The sequence below is a fragment of the Corvus kubaryi genome, unplaced genomic scaffold (genome assembly GCF_017639235.1).
Source record: "Corvus kubaryi isolate FWS band 111438036 unplaced genomic scaffold, C.kubaryi_AGA036_p1.0 37396, whole genome shotgun sequence".
Lineage (NCBI taxonomy): Eukaryota > Metazoa > Chordata > Aves > Passeriformes > Corvidae > Corvus > Corvus kubaryi.
The window spans coordinates 23,256,071-23,272,982 of NW_024581135.1; the positions used below are offsets into that span (position 1 = coordinate 23,256,071).

A 16,912-nucleotide genomic window follows, 5' to 3' on the forward strand; every position below is an offset into this window, starting at 1 on the left:
AATTCTGAACATTTCAACTGCAAATCACAAATTCTATTGGCCACAGCAACCACCTGCAGTAATCAACAGCACCTCTCCCTCTCTCCTACTCCTCAAAATAAAACATGTAGCCTTCCACTACCAATAAATAAATCAATAATAAATGGTCACATGCTTCAGAGAACATAAAATCAAGTTCTCCAAGCTGCTCCCTGGAGCATCCTGCATAGATGCAACACTCCTACATTTACCAATTATACTATTTTTTAGGGTCAAGTGAGACTGCAGAATGAAAGAATTAGCAAACAGAACACCAGCAGAGAGAAAATAGACAACCTGCATTGAGGGTATACTTATTAGAGAGAAAACATGACTTTTGCCAACACCAAAACGTAGATAATTCTCAGCAACTTCCATCTATGTATTATGTGTCCATCCTGATCCTTTCCCTCAAGAATGGGCATTTATTTTCTCAAGTTCAGCCACAGGCATCATTTAGTGACCCAAACATCACGCTAACATCAAATCCATTTACTTACTCTTAGAACACTTTTTTTTTTGGCTTTACTTGGTCTGGTCAACACAGCCTTCATGACACCTCACTAAGAACACCTCTCAAATACAACTATGCCAACACCATAGGAATTTATCTTGGCTCTGAATTCTCAAGTACCTACTGCATCTATCTTGCTTGAATTATTGTTTCTGCAAAGCCCTAAGTCATACCTTCATCACCTCTTAACTACTGTAATTTCCTTCTTAATGGGTTCTTTATGTCCCAGCATTCCAAACTTCAGCTTGTCCAAAATGCAGTTCATCTTCTCACCTAGAAACAGGAAAACAACACTCCAGATTGATTTTCATTTGCTTCCTTGTTGAGTTTAGCATCTGCTGTAAGGTTATCCTCACTTCAAAAATCTCTCACTCTTACTTAGTCTGAAGAGCAAAAAGCTTTGCCAATACATTTTTCTGCTTGCTCAATCAAGGTTCTCAAGTCTCTCATTTATCTTCCAGCACAAGCTTATCAACACCATCAGAGCAGCAACAATTACCTTGATGCTATTACAACTTCCTTCCTTACTCTCACCCACTACCACAGAACCCTCTTAAAAGTAGAATTCACTCATCTCCAGTCTTATGCTTAAACATCCTCTAATACATCTGCAGACACTCCTTTCCTTGTGAGACACTACCACTACATGAGACACAGTAATGCAAGCTGCACTGTGAGCTGCATGGCCAAACAATGTAATTTAACTTTAATATCAGCTTTCTTTATGTTATAGAGCCTTTTAAAGATTTTTTTTTAAAGTCCCAAAAGGAAAACAAAGTAAAGCAGGTAAGTTAAAGAAGGCATGAGTTAAAGCCTAAGTAAGTTTTTACAAAACCAACTGCAAAGATGTTGCTCTAGGCAGTATATTCACCAGTATCAAAGCTTCACAAGAACCAAATATAATGCATGAAAATTAAAAAGATTTATTTTTGGAAGAGACCTATCTTACTTACCATTGGTACTGGAATGCAAAACTGCCTGCTAAGGTTACAAGTTTGAGTTCCAGATCCCGGGTTCTGTAAATTTAAATAAAAAGGATTTGACCATATTTTTTGATTTTGCTACTCAATCTAAAAATTTATTTCCTTGGAGGTTGAAAACAAGGGTTTCTTACAGAGCTACATGACAGGGGAGTCAACATTTCCATTGTATATTCACAAGTACTAGTAAGCTAGGCATTTGAGTTTAGTGGGACAGCAGGAATCCTGCACTTTTCTACCAAAACATATGGTAGACATCAACATTGGTTATAGTAAGCAGGCAATGCTCCTGAGGCAGCACCGGAAGCAGTGGGAAAGTAACAAGAACCAGAATCCCTGTAGTATGCTCTCAATCAGAGGTAACCCACACAGAGTTTTAGGCTAAACTGAAAATACAACAGTGTTAGTAGTTTTTTTGTGAAGAGGAAGAAGGTATTCCTACAAAATTACTCACTGTTATAAAATTTAAAAAGGCAAAGAGTAACTTGGATAAGAAAATAGAAGTACTCCCTCTTTGTGTTAGAAGATACGGAATTAACATATAAGTATCAAACATTAAATCCCAGCAAATGTTTTAAGACTTGCATGAAATCTTGTAACTTGATCAAATTCTACCCATGAAACGAAACCCAACAACAAAACCCAAAAAGTTCAAATTAGAATATACTGTGTAAAAGGCAAAGTCAAGATGACAAACACACTTCACTGGTTTTACAGTAATTCTGACAGATCAGTCATTACAGTAGTCTAACTCACAGTTTTAAATTAAAAACACCCTTCTATTAATGGAAGTTTTCTAGTCAGCCTCGAAAAGATGGGAGAGAAGGCAAGAGGATGTACCTATAGATCAGGAACAAAAATACAAATAGCAAGTCCTTGAGAAAGCTTAAGTAGAGACACACTGGAAATCCTGCAACATCATTTCCAAGCCTACTTTATCAGAAGCTGCATATTGAAGGTGTTTCGTACTTCCCCACCCAATCATAGTCACTGGGGAATAAAGGTACTCCTCTTTGTAATCTATTCCTAAAGATTCTTGACAGGTAGCACTGCATTAAAGTTCTTACAGAAATTCCTCCGGTTTCCCTTCCTACTACCACTCCCAAGCAACAGCCAACTGAAACTGAGGTGAACTTCACCTGACTCCTTTATTCTGTTGACAGAAAACAACAAAACTATGTCAATTTCCCCTGTTTACATAAGCTTCACTGAGAAACTCGAATCCACGGCCAATTTAGAATTATACCCTACAATTTAACAAGACATCCAGTTTTCCTTATGCTAAATATTCTTAAAAGAAATTTAAAAATACATCTATTTCTTTCTCTTAAAATTGTATTTCTAGGAAAACTAACGTTACTGATCAATTAAACTTCAAACAAAATATCATCTATTAGCATACCACCCCAGGAAAAAGTCAGCCGAGATGATTTTACAGGATTCTTCAAGCAGCAATCTATGACGTAAAGAATTGTGCAAAATCCTAAAATCCACCCCTAAAAACCACATTGTAATTGCTCCTAGTTTTGGTGGGAGATTTTCACAGAATCACAGGGTTATTAAGATTGGAAGGGACCCCTGGAGAGCATCTATTTGGATGGTTCCAATGGAACCCCATTTGGACACATTCCTGTGTAACCTGCTGGTGGAGACCCAGCCTCGGCAGGGGGTTTGGATGTCTCCAGAGAGGGAGACTCCACCACCTCCCTGGATAGCCTGTTTCAGTGCTCTGCCTCGTTGCTTTTCTCCTGACAGAGCAAAGCATGATCAGCACCTCACCAAGCAGCAGGCCTCACTGAGCAAGCTTCAGTTCTATTCTGTAGTCCACCTTCCCCCTTTTCTCTCTTAAGTTTCTGCTTGGTACAGACAATGGCATTAGGACTATAAATGCTCTCATTCAGATAAAGGAGAACCCTTATTAACACAGTAATTAATAAGCATCAGTAATCTCACAATGTAGAAACACTATTTATTATTTACAATACACTGAATCTTAGCAGGCAATGTCACAAAAGGGAAAAAACCCAGTACTTTCCCATCACAGTGAATTTTACTGCATGAACAAAGTCAAGATCCAATTGTTAGGACACCGCAGACACTGCAATACTAAAAATGGAGAGGACCAATATTTCCTTTGGGATGCAGAAAGATGAGCGAGAAACAGACAAAAGCAGCTATTAATGCCTATCGACATAAGCCTCACCAATTTTGCTCACTAAAAAACTTTTAAAAAGTCAAAAAAAATAAAGAACCACTCTCCCCTATCTCTAATCTTGCTTCCATACACTCGTTTAAGTTCTTTAACAAAAACAGTGCTTTAGAGCATCACCTTCGTACAATTTCCTGGCTAAAAAGCTCCGCTACGGGGTAGCAAGGGACACTACAATTATGGGGGAGAAGGCAAAACAGCTGGACAATAGACCTGTCAAAAAATCAAAGAAAGGGTAACCACAGCTACGAGCAACCACGTCTTCAGCAGTGAATCAGCTTCCCGGCCAGGCAGCGCTTCCAGAAACCCAGGAGCGCCCGACGCCGCGGCAGTGACACGGCCGTGACTCGTCCCCAGCCCGCCGCCGGCCTGACCGGCGGCCACGTACCGCGAAAATCCCCACCAGGAGCCGAGCGGCTCCGCGATCCAGGGAGCCGACTCCCGCCCCGGCTGCCTCTGGCTCGCTCCCCTTGCCCGAACGCCTCTCCCTCCTTCCCGAGCCTGCCGTGACACCCGCGGCGGGGCCCGCCGGGAGGGGCCGCCGCCCTCCCGCGCCCGCACAAAGGCAAAAGCTCCACCGGCGGCGGCCACTCGGGAGCCCCCCTGGGAAACCCCCCCGCCGCCGCCGCGGCCACGTATGTAGCGGCGGCACGAACAATGCCCGAACCTGTTGCGCGGGTTCCCCCGGGCCGCGCCGACCCGCCGTGCCCCCGGCACACGAGTGGCCAGTGGCACCCACAGCGGGGCAGCGAGCGGGGCGAGGGGCGAGCTCGCAGCCGGGGGCTGCTCTGCCGCACGGCCCCGCCACCGCCGCCCCCGGCACAGCGGGGCGCCCCGCGGAGCCAACGCCGCCGCCGCCCGGGAACAAAGCGCGGCCAGGCCGCAGGGCCTGCGCCGCCCTCCGCGGGGCTGGGGCCAGGGCAGAGCCGCTCCGGAGCGCGGGTACTCACCCGATGCGGCGCTGCGGGTGCCCGGGCTGGGACGACGCGGGGCGGAGCCTGGACCTGCCCGCTCCGGCCGGGCTGCGGCGGCTAACCTCGGCCGCCTCGCACCGCCTCGCTCGCCCGGCGGCAGCCCCTGGGGACGGGGGCGGCTCCGACCTCTCCTCCGTCGGCAAGGAGACGGCGAGCGCCGGGCGCTGGCGGGCCCGCCCCCGCTCCGCTGCCCTCGCTCAGTGCCGCCCCCGCCCGCGGAGCCGCGGTACCGCCCGCCCGCCCCGCCCCGCCCGGAGACAATGCGGCCGTACCGAGCGCTGCGCCCGCAGGCCGCGGCCCCGCCCGGCCCGGGCCCCCGCAGACACGGAGGGTCGTGATAAATACCCAGCGCGGGACAAGCGGGAGTCTGTCCGACTGCGGAGTTTTTATCACTGGCAGCCGTGTTAAGATAACAGTACTCTCGCTCTGCTCTTCGGAGACGCGCTGTGCGTGCTGAATGAGAGCACAGCGGCTCACAGGTGAACGCTGGGAGTACCTCAGGCAGGTGTCGGCTGTCCTTCGCCACCAGCGTTTCAGCACTCGTGGCATATCCTGATACCAGAATATCCTGAGTTGGAAGGGACCCACGAGGATCATTAAGCCCAATTCAGCACTGACGTGTATTTTGTTTCCCCTCCAATGGCAGATAATAACCCATTGTCTGTCTCAGCTCCTGGACAAACACCCTAAAACTCTGTCATGCCAAGATTAAAATAATACAAGCAAAAATGCAGAAAGAAATGCTGTGAAGAAGGCTGGCTGGGACACTTGCCTTGGATTCAGCTTAACTACTCTAGGACAGGTTGCAGTCTTAAATCTCCTGGCTGAATACATCATTAGGCTACGTAATTGCTCTTAAAGAAATTGGCTTCTGCACACTCTATCTTAACCATAATTTTGCTCTTGGTTTTTCCAGAACGATTGAATATAATTTACTGAATCTTATTCCGAATATGACAAGTGTCTCACGGAGGCTGCAACTGCTTCGTTTCTTCTCTCAAAACAAGAGTTTGCAGAACCACCTCTGTTCACCGCCTTTCCTGGTTGCTGTCCAGTCAACATCTGCTGCAGCCATCGCCCTCACCGTCACCATCGGGGTATGCCTGTGGTACTGACCTCATCCCTGGCCTCTTCTAACTCAGAAAGCTGTCCCTCTCTCAGCCACACCACCCACCAGACATGCAAAAACTAAAGATATTGTCATTCAAATTTGAATTTGGGGAGGCACATCAGCCAAGGCCTGCCAGCCTTGAGAACATACCTTCTCTGTTGGGCCTTTCCTGGAAGAATACTTAAAACAGCAGCAGCAAAGAAAGAGAAAGAGCAAAATTACTTCCTTCACAACCTGTAGAGATACAGAGATAAACCATCTTCATCAGTTTCCCACAAAAAGTAATTGCTGTAGAGAACCAAATAAATTATTTTTTACTTTATTAAAAGAGGAAAACTTTAGCAGTATTTTAAGTGTGTTCACTAATGATTTAAGAATGTGCCAGATAGAACTTTTAGATCACTCTTCTAAATTTATGCTTATTGCATTCTTGTGGGAAAAAGGTAAGATAATAGAAGCTTTCACTATTCATCAATATTTACTTGAGATCCCTTAGGCTGTATCTTTGTAAGCTCTGACTGTAGGACAAACAGTATTTCAGAACTCTACATAAGTGATCTGATGCCCAACACGTGAAAATTTCAGTGGGACTCGCTGACACATATATTTAATCTTTAAAAGGACCAAGACAAAAATCAGCAAAGGGAGAAGTACAGCTGATTGTCATGTGTGAATTTCTCTTTATTTTACATGTCTAAGATCCTTCATAGTGTAGATATTACATTCTGTGTACCATACCTATCACATAGCCTATACAATAAAGGAACATGCACCCGTTTAAATTGGGTGGTTTTGCTTTGGTTTGTGGATCTCAAATTTTTAGTACACATGAACTCATTAATCCTAATAAATTTTCTTAAGGTTACTTTTGGGAGAGGAGAGGAGCGGGAGAGAGAGAAGAAGAGGGAGAAGGAAAGGAATTCAGGCCAAAAGGACATAGACCCTATTTCTCCATTTTTCTTGTCTCAACGGGAATCTCTTCTCAAGGACAGAACAAGGCTTCTCCTGCAGTGCCTTCCATAGGAGAGAGTTACCCAAAAGTCACTCTCATTTGTACTCTGGTTGGAGATATGCTGGTTTAAGTATAACAGTGTTGCAACAGGTTTTCTGACTTTTCCATGCATACTCTGCGGAATGAGTTGCCAGGACAGAATCTGACATAATTAATTTTGTTTAAGGTCATACCATCAGTTTAGAGTTGTAGTTAATTGCCTTTTCTGTGCAAACTGCCAGTAGGAAGAAATCACAGTATCAAGGATCCATTTGATTAAAATGACCCTTAATATATGGTGTTATTCTCCAGCAGCTGTGCCAGATTAACTCAAATACAAATGAAAGCAAATAGGCTGAAACATCCTGAGCTTTGGGCACTGTGCTGCATGCCAGCACAACAGAGCCTTTGTTACAAGGCAGAGCAGTGCTCTCACAACAGAGTTAGTGCTTCCAGCTTCAGTGGCTGCACTTCTAGAAAAATCAGCCTTCAAAGAAAAACTAACAAAACCCCCCTACACTTGTACTGGACACCAAGTATGTTATGTTGGGTGCTTGTGCCATACCACTGAGCAGGTTTGGCGGGATGTCTGCAGCATACTCTGTCTCCTGATGGCTCAGTCTGGTGACATTGATCTCAGGTGCCACCAGATGTGACAGGGCCATCCTGTGCAGCACCCCACAGGCCTGTAATACACCTTCACTCTTGCTCCACTTGCCACTGGGCACAGGGAGGTGCTGCCAGGCGCAGCCTTGTACCTGGTGGGCTGGAAACCCTCCACCTGGAGTGATTTACCTTGCTGCCTTGCTTGTTATTTCCTTCCACATCTCCCTGCAACAGATAGGCAATTTTCTTTACTTGTAGCACAAAAATGAATGTGAGCAGTTAAGTTAATGTAAGCCAGCATTATCCAGTATATTGGCTAGAGATGTAACTTATGGAACAGGCCAATTCATAAAAGGCATATACAGAAAATAAGCAAATGACTATATGCGGGGGGATTAGTATAGGCTGGCAGCAATGAATTGTAAATAAAATCTGTAGAATGTTTTCTATATGGAGCTTTCTGATCATAATGAGATGGTGTCATCATATTCATGGGTAAGCAGCAGAGGGATCTACTACTTTAAAACCTTACGTATTTGTCATACAGCCAGATTCATGTTGGAAAAACAGTGGGAAAGCCCTTTCTATGTTAATAAACAGTATCAGGAAGTTTGGGAAGTGAAAGTGACAGAAAAATACAAGCATTCAGTGCACATTCAAAACATCACAGAAACAAACAAAAGATCTGCAGAATTCAGTACATGAGCTACCATTCACTGGCTTCTGAAGGTAAGCCTCACATTTACCTATTAGCATTAAGATTTGAAATGCCCCTTTAAACACAAATACTAGGTTTTAATCCTGAACTGAGGAGTGATTGTTTCTTCTGAAACAATTACAACAAAGCCTTAAATTGTGCGCTTAAGAGAATCTGAAACTCGAGTCCCAAATGGCCCAAACCCATGAGATTTCATTTACTGACTAGCACAGGCTGAAAGCCTGGCACTCTGTGTAGGCAGCACCTAGCAGGTTTTGAAGGATCTGTTTTATTGCGCTCATACTTATCAAAGGGTGTGTAAAACAATATTTTAAATAGCTTGCCCGTAATTTTGAAGTTCTTCAATTATATATAAAAAAAGATAAAGCCTTCATTATATAAAGGTATGAGTGACATGCCTGTAATGAGATACAGCATATGAAACTTTGCAAGATTCTGAAGAATCTGGAGTGTTTTGTGAGTTTTTTTCACATGCTTCTTAGTGCTCAGGTAGAAACAATCAAGTATCCCCTGATCTCATTGTATCCTTCCAAGTACTAGAGGCTGTTGGATTGTGCTTCCTGCAGCAAACTCGAAGTGACTTTTATTGCTTTCTTTAATTACTTTTTATTTTCTATGAAATACAGTCTTCATAACTTGGTCTTTCTTGTATAAAATAAAATACAAGCCTAAGGGCTGCATTTCCTGAGAAATATTTGAAAAGACGCAAAGCTATCTGTGGTCAGTATTTTGCTGCTCAGATTTCTTAAATATGAACATGGTTTCCTCACAAATTTATTTCATCTTGTGAAAGGAAAATTGTTTCTGGCTGGCAGTAGACCCCTAGCATTTTTGATACAAGGGGGAATGCCTTCCTTTCTGTACAGGACCTAACATAACAAGAAGGTTGATTCTCATGTCCTTCCCCTGCAGCCACAAACATGACCTGAGACATACCCATCTCCATTCTGCTGTTGTGTACCCTCTGACTGAAGTTATAGGATCAAGATCCATGCCCTTGTTATTGCATGTAAGACTCCTGTGAGACTCCGTGGATCAATCAGGTGTCTCAGGTCATGTTTTGTCTAACGTGCAGGGGAAAGACATGAGAACCAACTTTCTTGTTATGTTAGCTGCTTGTGCCATACCACTGAGCAGGTTTGGTGGGATGTCTGCAGCACACTCTGACTCCTGATGGCTCAATCTGATCAGGGATTACCGCTGGTTTGCTGAAGAAAAGGAACTGTACTTACATACTGGTTATCACATGAGGCATAACAGCTCTGAAATGCTAGCTATGGAAGTACCACAGAGAGAGAGCTGATGGTCAATGACATTTTGAATGACTCCTGTACAAAGCACCCAATGTTCTGCTGGAACCACATTTGCAGTTCCATGATGCTTTCTTCTGCTTGCACCACAAAAAAGGAAGGAACAGGGATTTTTCTAATGAGACTTGACTGCCATCTCCTTGCAACTTGCTTGCTCTTCAGCCACGGAGTGTAGTAGCATTGGCCTGCAGAGGCAGCCACACTCAGTTACCACCACCATTTTTGCTTACATTAGATTTACATTTCATTTCCAGCTTCAAAGTTAACTATTAGCAAAATGTTTACAGCATAAAAGAGGTTAGATGGCAATGTGGAATTTCTCAATCAGGGACTGAGAAATGGGTGTCCTGTACCGTAGCTGTTACTTTGCATGGTCTTATAAAAGGGGAAGACAAAGACAGCTTTACAACTTTTGTGTGCAATTCCCATTATTGTGTGATTTGAGATTCTAGCACAGTTCTGACATGGTGATGTTACCAAGCATCTTCTTGAGGAAAAAACTCTTCTCTGAGTTTCTTCTGAGGGCCATAAGGGGAGGTGTTTGGAAAGAGGATAAATTGAAAGGAGTTCCTCAATAATAATTTTTTCTCTAAGACTAAAGAGTTTATAGTTCTATGTTGACATGAATTAGTAATTTACAGATTCTCTGTATAGGTTCCTCGTCATATGGCTTGAATTTCTAACATTACAAACAGCAGCATGCCTCAAGGTTAGGTTATACACTAACACTAATCACAATCATTGTTAGCAAAAGTGAATTGAAAGAGGATAAGAAATATGAGCTATTTTTAGAGGCAATAAGAGGCAGAACTCTTCACTCTGAGAGAAAAGCCATTTTTAGGAGTGAGTGACTGAGCTGGTTAAAATTCTTCTCTGTATCTGCATAGATGTCCTTAGAGCTACCTGACTTCATGGTTTATTATGTTCATGTAGAAGCTTTAAACTGTAACCCTTTATGTTGAAAAGAGCTTATTTTATAGAGATTCAGTATTTGACATTCAATTACCCAGTATTCAGTGTTCACCCAGAGTCAGAAATTCTCTTCAAGACAGAAAGAATGCCATGGCTAAAAATCCAACTATTTTTTCCAAAGAAAGTAATTACATCCATACCTATAATTAAAAAATAAAACATCATGGAATGTGTGGAGTATATTTCTCACGCTTTATCAAAACTTTTGTGTACAGGCTTTACGTTAATGCATTTTGAAAGGGTCGTTTCAAATATAATCAAGTATGTTTATCCTTAACATAAATTATTTCTGAAATCTTTGTCAGAATGGCAAGAATTTTCAAACACATCCAAAAGCCCTGTGAGCCTAATCATAGTACATGTTTCTAATTGACAGAAGTGTTTTAAAATCCCACAGATTGCTCTTTGTTTTGTTGTTGTTTTGCATAGTTCACAAGTAGTTTGTAAACCTCTTCCTGTATCTTTTTTCTGCCCAATTGTGGGCAATCAGGCTGCAATAGTTATCTTAGTCATGGAGGTCACACACATTACAAATAGGTTGTTAAAGTCATTCATGCCACCTTGAGAATAAAGTACCATTTAAATGGAATTTGAATAATACTGTCTAATCCAAAGTGCTGATAATTTTCCAGTCTGAGGCAAGTATTTCTTGAGCTTGTCGTCTTTACAATATTTGGTGTTATACAACAACTGAAATTTGGATGTAACTGCTGAGTACTAAATTAGGTACTTGGCACTTTGTCTTCTAGCACAGGAACATAATTTCAGAACAGCTCATACTGAGAGAGAGGAAAAATAGGGCAGAGATTAGCAAAATCATGCAACAACTTTTACTTAATAAGGTAGTACTGAGAACCTTTGATAAAAACAAATATTGTTGAAGAATATTATCCTATACTAAGTTACTATACATAAAATTTTGCAAAATGTGAAAATTTACACTTCTATATGTAAAAAAAAGATTAAAACCCCTTCCTTTAGAGACTCATAGCAAATTTTATCTCAGCAAATCATCCTTTCTAAAGGAAAGATAGTTGAAATCTCTCATGTTCTTCCCATGTACCAGTGAGCAGATTGAAAACGCAATGTACTATGAATTAAATGTTCAGTTTTCTGTATCCTGACACAGCAGCAAATTGTCCTAGTGAACCTTCCTTCTTAAAATTCATGAGCATGCTAAGTGTGTGCAGTCAAAACCAGGTTTTTAAACCCTCTTTAGGATAAACAGGCCCCAGATGTTTTCATTGACTGGCCACCTACGAGCCCACACAGAAAGAGATCCTTATGCCTGTCGGTTGTTGTCACCAGTGCTGGTGCCTACTCTTCTATAACTTCCTCAGCACCCTCTCCAGCTCAAGTGAAGTCCTTTTCTGAACTCAGACTTGCTGGCCTGTTTAGTACCTGGAGTCTACACTTCAGTGTTGTGCTGTAAGGGAAGCAAACAGCCTGCTCAGCTTTGCCTTCTGCTAACAGTAGAACCTTCATTATACATTTTTCTTTGTTATGCACTTCTGTTTTCCCTACCTTTCCGTCCTACCAAGCATGCTCTGGGTTTAGCTCAGTGCTCCCACTGCACCCATTCTGCCTGCCCATGCCTCTGTCAGTACATGTCTCTCCAGACAAGCTCTCCTCCATGGGGGGCCATCTCAGAAAGACTTTGGTAAGCCCTAACTTCACTTTTCCCCGCCCCTCTTGCCACTGCCTTTTGCTGTGCATTTTAATTTGTGCTGTCACACAGTGAGCCAGGCTGGAGAAATAACTAAGGTCAAAACCAGCTTCTTTCCCTCCCTGCGAAGTTGATTTATCCAGCACTTCCATCAAAGGAAATATTCATCAAACTCTAGCCTGAGTTAAAAAGTAAATCCTTCCTGTTAAGTCATACATGCCCTTCCCTCACAGTAGGTCCATTGTGCCTTTGCTGGTATCAATCCTTCTCTTCAAACATTTTCCTGCTGTCTGACAAATTTGATTAGCCAAGGTTTTCTAAGCTGCTGCTCTGCCATTCTGCAAGTGGCTTCCCCCAATGCAACAGCAAAGTTCAGGGGTCCTCCAATATTCCAGTTTTTGAACAGGTCAGCCTCTGGCAGAATGCGGCAGATTACGCCTATGCTGTGATATTTAGTAACACAGAAATGTTTTGACATCAACCAGAATTTCTCAGTTGCACAGAGTTGCCCTGGAAGTTATGTACAACTCTTTCCTTCATTCGTTTTCATTTTCAACCTATTGTAAGAAATTAAACCATTTTTGATAAAATGGGAAGAAAGGTCTTTTCATAATTCTTGTTTCAGTCCTGCTAAGGCTCATCAGTACAATTAGTGCTCTTGTTTCAAGTTGACTACTCATGTATATGAAGTTGCTTGTTTCAGTAAAATATCTGCAGAATTAGACATACTTTTTTCACCAGAATGCAAATCTTGTAATCAGATCTGTAGAGGTTGCCTCTACTGACAAGGAGCCCTGTTCATATCAAATATTTCTGTCGCTCCACTGGCATGTCTGAACTTTAGATCACCAATAAACCATATAAGTATGTGAATGACATAAAAGATTTAAAAGCAGATTTCCATTTACCAGCAGTCTTTTGGAATAGCACAATGAGCTGAATGAAAGATGAGTCAAACCAACAAACCTGTCTTTGGATACCTCTGTTCTGTAAAGCGTCCATTTGAGTCCAGACCCAAGTTGCTCTTACCAAAGGCAGTTTACTTCCCAGGGCCAGTGTGTGGGATCCATCTCAGATCACAACTGAAAATGCATGGCATTTCTCTGCTTCTCACAGAGAGCAGGACACAGATAAGCAGTTTTGAACATTCGCAGCAGTTAATCTGCAGCAAAGCAAAACAGAAAACAAATAAAGCCCTAAGTATTTTTGTGTCATACTTGGTAAATAAAGCATTGTATTTGGGTTTAATCCAGATTATGCTTCAAAATTTCACCCCTTGAATAAATTTAGTTTTTCTATTCTGCATATTAACTAATATCTTTATTTATATCAGTGGCCACCATGCATTTTTTCAATTAAATTTTTAGGCTTCCGTGGCAGAGCATGCCTCCCAAAGTTGTTAATAAACTACAGTATCCTGAGTGCTGAGTCACTATACAATCTTTTAAAAATATAATCTCCATTTCTAATTTCAGGTCTAAATGCAAAAGGATAGATTTTTCTCACCACTTTACAAGAATCTATTCAAGACTCTGCATTAAAAGAATTGAAAATGAATTTTATAAAAGGTGCAAAATATTTACCATTTGTTGCAGTAAAAGGATTGTACTTGTTAATAAGATCATATTCTCATTTTCATTATTATATTAACAATAAACACCAGCAATTATATGTATATATAAAATAGTTATAACCAGGTTACATCCAATCATAGGGAAGCTAAACAACCTAATAAAAGCATATTATTATTTTTACATAATTAAATCAATAAAGCAGCTCTGATTATTGGTAATGAAAACAGGATGCACACAGTTATTTTCCAAATAATTATAATATAGAAATCATACTTTTTTTTATTCTAGCTATACATGAAACAGTACATGCACTTGCTTGCCCACAAATTTCATATATTTTTTTGCTGGAGAGGAAAATTATTTCATAGTGGTTTTGAAAGCTTAGGCATCTGTATGACATTCCAGAAAAAAATTCACTTTCTTTTTATTGATCTAGAGCTTTTCAGTTGCTCAGAAAAAAAAGTAAGAGGCTGCAAAAATGTTAGCACAGGAAGAAAGGGAAACAGCAATTATGGCCACATTATTTATGAACTGCACAATAAAATAAAGCTGATGTTGGTTCAACTTTCATTCTGGCATTTCTTAAAAATAGCTATAAATGAGAGTACTGCACAAGCATAATGAAGATTTTGTTTGTTTGGGTTGTTTCAAAAGAGGAATTAAAAATAAATAGCTTTATAGTAGAAAAGCTGCAGTGGTGGAACCTCGTGCACAGGAGAGAGGAAGGTGTGCTAATCAGCTTCATATCCTATGCTCAGATCCCTGATAGAGCAGCAAAGTGGTAATCCTTTCCTGTGCAGCACAGGAAGATATCACTTTCAATCTGGACATCAATATGAGAATGTAATGACAATTCAGAGCTGGTGCTGATAATTAGAAAGCTAGAGGGACTGATGTATGAGGAAATGGCATTGATTAAAATTTGCATTTAGAGGACTTTGTGGGAGAGGATCACAGTGCTGTGCTGGTGTTAGACCAACATTTTCAAAAGCAAGCATGAAGGGGCTGCTGTGCTCCTGGGGCCTCTGGTAGTCAGCAGATTTTCTGAGCAGGTGTTTAACAAAGCCAAAGCCTGCTGAACACCCTTGTGCTAAATACTCTGGGAGGAAGCGGTGGGGATTTAGCTGAAGCACCAGACACATTACTTTAATTTGTGAAAACACTCAGACAGCCACTTCACTTTGTTTCTATCCAGGTGCCTCTGATTTAAACAGCTCAAAGGCATAAATAAAGTGGCAGGAGTGAAGGGTCATTAGAATTGTATAGACACTACTGGTAGTTCAGCAGACTCTGTACTTTGGAACCTCTAACAGAAAAACAAAACTAAACAAGCTCACTGCCACTACTTCCCCTAAAGCCTCAGGAAAAAAAAAAGACTGAATATGAATGGCACCCCAATAGATGAAAGACTGCAGAAAGAAAGAAGTGGCTATTGAGATGCTTGGATGAAACTGCAGTTGGGAATTGCAATTCAAAGGGTACTTACATCAGCCCCTGGCTGCAGAGTCACATCCGGCCACCAAAGACACCTGAAAAGAAGAATATTGTGGACAGGGGAGATGCAGGTATGTGATTAGACATAAGATATATCCACACTCTCAAAATGGTGAGTGAAAGTCACTGAGAACTGTCCATTTTTTTACCAAAAACTACTTGGAAGACATTTACCAAAAGGATGAACTTGAGAAGGACCTGAAAAAATAAATCATTAAGGGATCAGCCAGGCTTCTGACAGATTTATGCTGTACATTCATGCTCCCATGGTTTCTCCTACCCCCGCCAGCAAATACCTCCTGTTCCCCCCCTCCTTATGCAGAGTTGTATTAGAAATGTTAAGACTGTGGTGAGTGGAGAATGAATGGGAGTGCCTGAAACAAAGGGCAGGAGAGGACATAAGGGCCCACATGTTGCTGAAACCCAGATTATTGGGTCATCAGGATGCCAGCAGACTGTGCAGTTTTTAAGCATACCCAAGTTAGGAGACAAAGGAGAGTGAGTAAATCCCGATGACTCACAGAGCTGGGACAGGATGGAGAGACTAACGACTGTCAGCTCCTAAATGGTGTATAAAAGGCATATCCAAAATCAGCACATGGAGCTCATTGAGAAGATTGGAGAAACTGAAGAAAAGCTCAGCATGCAAATGCAAATCAGCTCAGCTAACAGAAGAAAGGAAATAATATCTGCTATAAAAATAGAAAGGTCTTATAGAACATTTACATTGTTTTCCATGGCTTATTCTGTGGAATAACTAATTTGTGTTAATGGAAATGAAGACATTGCAAAGCATTATGAGATAACCTTGGAGAAGGAGAGCTCAGCCTCAGCACACAAGTAGTTCTTTGCAATGAGATGGCTCTTTATGCCCTAACATAGGACCAAAGGCAGCTGTGACTTAGGAATAAGTATATATATCAGAAGATCTGGCACATAAAAGGACTTTGTGCTGCTGCTAGTAATTATAGTTTGCTTTTATTTTGAAGCAGATGCATATAGGTCATTGCTTCAGTGAAATACATACTTCAGTAATAATTTTCAAATCTCTCAGGTTCTCATAATTTAACCATTGTTAATTATTTAGCAATTATGCTGATGAAAGGTTAAAAATTATTGCAGAGGCATTTCTTCAGTCAGGGAAAGGAGAAATTGTTTAAAATTAAATCCTTGGAGTTAGAGCGTAATGGTAATGACATGCTATTTTTGTATTACTGGAAGTAACAGTTGATTACTTAGAAAGTTCAACATTGGAAAGTAGTCTAGAAAAGTATGGTGAGCTAAGTAACAGACAAGCATTTCCACTGAGACATTAGTACATGGTAGAGGCCTACAGAAATACAGTTTACAAATTAATATCTTGATGACACAAGAAAACACAACATGAGGTTTATATGTTGGGATTCAAATGAAAAGTAGGCAGAGAGTAGAGATAGGAGTGTTAGGAGAAACTTTACCCTTCTAAGAAAGAACAAGGTATATGTTCATGCATTACTAATGCAGAAAGTCATGAGTATTTAAATGAAAAATAAAAGTAAGTTAAGTCAATAGTGGGTGTAGGATCTTTTAAAAATCATAGCCAAACTACCAGTAAGTCCTGTTAAATTGCAAATTTTCTTCTCCTATTTTTTAAAATTTGGCATAGTTTAAGGAGTGTAACTACCATGTCCTATTATCCATTTTAGACTGCAAAAATGAAAACAAAATCTATTTAATTTCTCCCACAAACAATAGCTGGTATCCAGGGTACACAGAGAAGCTTATATTTCATGATT

General features: G+C 41.3%; 1 protein-coding gene across 7 annotated transcripts in view; it reads right to left on the reverse strand.

Moving 5' to 3' along the window:
• The window catches only part of SESTD1 (SEC14 and spectrin domain containing 1), a 51,653-nt gene extending 46,819 nt beyond the window's left edge, over positions 1-4,834 (reverse strand). For 2 of the 7 annotated variants that reach the window (XM_042040744.1, XM_042040746.1), the window contains exons 1-3: positions 4,672-4,832; positions 1,486-1,548; positions 706-805 (exon numbers count right to left, since the gene is read on the reverse strand). The gene's annotated coding sequence lies outside the window, so the exon portion shown is untranslated. Of the gene's footprint in view, positions 1-705; positions 806-1,485; positions 1,549-4,388; positions 4,481-4,671 lie in introns of those variants that run through there. The other 5 variants (XM_042040751.1, XM_042040747.1, XM_042040749.1 and 2 more) reach the window with 5 other exon arrangements.
• Between the last annotated feature and the right edge of the window lie 12,078 nt (positions 4,835-16,912).